We start from the raw sequence: 3,436 nt of genomic DNA, 5'->3' as shown, positions 1-3,436 counted from the left end.
ACCTGCATATTAAAAAATGGAGTTTCCGATTAGTTCATAACCTATGTTTTGGGCTACCAAAGACCTAGGTTGGGAGTACCTCCTAGATACATGAAAATCCTTTTCAATAGTTAAGTGTGACTTTTTTTGGATTAACTTGATATTTGGTGAAATTATTCTCAAGAAGACACGTAGAGAACATAATATTGGGGTGATTAATAGTAAGATATAATAGAGAACCAATCATTCATTTGTGGTTAGTTACATCAACCAATTTTCCATAAGGATCTGAGAATAACTTTAACAATTGAGGCATTGGTGTTTTCATGGGTGAAGATTGATCATAATTGAATTTATTTAATAGATGTTTAACATATTTACTTTGATTTATGRAAATACTATCATTTGTCTGTATGACTTGTAAACCTAAGAAAAATGTTAATTAAACCATCATGCTCATTTCATATATGCTTTGCATGAGTTTTGAAATATTCTCACATAGAGAACTATCGGTTGCACCAAAAATTATGTCATATACTGATACGCACTAATTCTTTAGTGCTTGAACACTCTTTTCTTCCCTTTTAGATAAGACATTTTCTATTTATATCCCAACTTTGAGTCACTTTATTCCTTTATTTTCCACTTCTTTGTTATGGAGCTAAGATAAATGATTCACATGTTTTTGTTATGTAATGGACTAATAGAGATTTATTTTGGACAGATTGAAGCTGTTTGATGCTGTGGGGATGCTGCAGCATGACTTGACTGTGAAGAAATAGAGGAGAGAGTGCATGATTCTGATTGACATGACCACAACTGACTTTTGAATGACATTTTGTGTAGTGACAGTTGTTTATTTTGTAATTAGCTGGAAACTTGTTGACAAAATTGGATACATTAGACTCTAAATATTTGATTTAGTTGTACTTTAACTTCTAGATTAGTCTTAAAAGACTATTTTGCCCTCACTTCTATTTTAGTACAAATAGAGAGGTTGGGGTTAATATTTTGATCATCCCTTCAATATCTCAAGTAGTTATTTTACTACCTTTAGAGTAGTTTCTCTCTCTAGAAATACAAGTAATCTTTTGGTTAATTTCTCTTTCAAGCTTTCTTTTAATTACTTTTTATTTTTCGCTCTTTAATTTCCGTCATTTATTTATTACGCTTTCCACTTTTTTTTTCCGTCATTTATATTCCTTCATTTACTTTCCGTTATTTATTTTTATGTCTCCATTTAACGTACTTTATATTTTTTTTGCAATTTATTTTCCGTCATGAGTAGCTAAAGTTCTTAGATCGAGTGTATGACGGAAATGGTGAGTCTGTAAATCAAAATAAGGTAGACCATTTTATGTAACAACAATGTTTCATTGTTTTATTTCAAGTTTTATAAAACCAATGACACTTCTTGACGAGTTGATCACTGAAAAATGTTAAAGTGCCATGAACTCTAAGCTGAGCCATTGATTGCACGTCAATTCAGATGATATGGGAAGTAGACTTGAGAAAGTTGCTAACAAAAAGATTTGTTATCCGTATTTTCTAAATTGTTAATTTTTGACAGGTTGATCACTTTGAAGTGTTAAAGTGGAACGGACTCAGAGATGAGCCATTCAGAACACATCAACTTGAATGGTATGGGAATCCACTCGAGAGAGTGATTTTTAACAAAAAAATTTGTTTATCCATATATTTTGAGGACACCATTTGTTACTTTCACTGGTCCGAATACATCATAGAGATATGATTTGAAAGTTATAAAATCAGTTCATTGGTGAAGTCCGAGAGGAATACCTTCAAAATAAATGGTGAAAATAGTTGTTACTAATTGCATGTTGTAGCAATTTGTCAGCATGGTCTCATGCTATAGCATTTTGAGAACATTGGCTAATGGAAATAGTATTTACATCTCACCCTAAGTCTTACACCTTGGCTTGCTTTTATTATCTGTTATTTCCTGTTAATTTTTAGTTGTGTTAACTCATATCAAATCAAAGTCTTCAAATTTGCCCTCTGAAATCATTTCCTTAATATTAGTTTCACTAAACTTTTACTACAATCCATGTGGACGATATCCGGTACTTATACCACTTTATTACTTGAAAGACGATATTRGGACWAATTGTATACTTGTTGTTGGTCTTGGTTGTAAGTYTGTGGGTGTGTCAAAACGGCCCTGATCAAGTTTTTGGCGCCGCTGCSGGGAATTGGCAAGCTATAAAGTTTTTTTTAAAGTAACTTTAAAGATTTGATTTTTCTAACACTGTTTAATCCGCTTTTAAGAGTTGTATGCCACAGATACACCACGGGGAGTTTCTCGAATTCGATCCAGATAATTAGAGAACATTCCACTAAAGAAGAAGGGCTCAAAGAGCATTTTCTGCTCTGCTCCCTCCTAATATGGCATTACCTCCCCTAGTTGACGAAGAAGTATCAATTCAAATCCACTAACCTTTAGTCAAATACCACAATTTCAGCCTTTTCTACCAAACGCACCACTTTTTCAAAACCCTCTAGGACATCCTTTTCAGCAAGGGCCACCAAATCATGAAGATGCACATAATGACACAAAATCTGAAAATAATGATCATTCAAGAGCTCAAACTCCCAATATAATTAATCTTGCAAAACTCTAGAAATGAAAGAATCATGAACTATGCTATTCCTGACTTTGAGCAATTGAACTCAAGGATAGTTAGACCTCATATGACTGCCCTCCATTTTGAGCTTAAACCGATCATGTTCCATATGTTGCAAACAAATGGACAATTTGCACGATTACCATCGGAAGATTCTCACTCACATCTAAAATCTTTCATGGAAATTACTAATGCTTTCTTGATTCGAGGAGTGTCTAACGATGCTCTAAGACTTACATTGTTTTCATTTTCTTTACCAGATCAGGAAAAGTCTTGGTTTAATTCATTACCACCAGGTTCTGTACCATCAAGGCGCAATATGGCTGAAAAGTTTTTGTGAAAATATTTTCCACCCACCAGGAACGCTAAGTCTAGAAATGAAATCTGTCTTTTTAAACAAATGGACGATGAAGCTATTCTTGATGCATGAGAGAGGTTTAAAGAGMTATTAAGRAAATKCCCTCACCATGGCATTCCTTATTGCATTCAACTCAAGACATTCTACAATGGGTTAAGTCCCATGGCTAAATAGATGCTCGATGCGGCTACGGGAGGAGCCTTTACAGCTAGTACCTACAATGAAGGGTATAAAATCCATGAAAAGATTTCTRCAAACAATGGTCATTRGGCTGATCCATGTGCCCAACCGCAAAAGGAGACAACCGGAATCCATGATGTAGATGCATACACTGTATTAACAACACAACTCTCTTCCATGGCCAATATGCTTAAAAACCTAACTTCTGGCGAAGGAGTGTAGCCGACTGTTACTACACCTGTTCCAGTAGTCCTCTCATTGCAATGTGTTTGTT

At 34.4% G+C, this 3,436-nt stretch overlaps 1 non-coding gene across 1 annotated transcript; it reads right to left on the bottom strand.

The window, feature by feature from the left end:
• Positions 1–2,991: 2,991 nt before the first annotated feature.
• On the bottom strand, positions 2,992–3,098 carry LOC112503760. The gene has a single exon (XR_003068075.1). It is a non-coding gene; the product is annotated as a small nucleolar RNA R71 (small nucleolar RNA).
• Between the last annotated feature and the right edge of the window lie 338 nt (positions 3,099–3,436).

This window comes from Cynara cardunculus (assembly GCF_001531365.2).
Source record: "Cynara cardunculus var. scolymus isolate 2C chromosome LG 1, CcrdV1, whole genome shotgun sequence".
Taxonomy (NCBI): domain Eukaryota; kingdom Viridiplantae; phylum Streptophyta; class Magnoliopsida; order Asterales; family Asteraceae; genus Cynara; species Cynara cardunculus.
The sequence above is the reverse complement of the archived record's forward strand: the minus strand, read 5'-3'. Positions and strand labels throughout refer to the sequence as shown.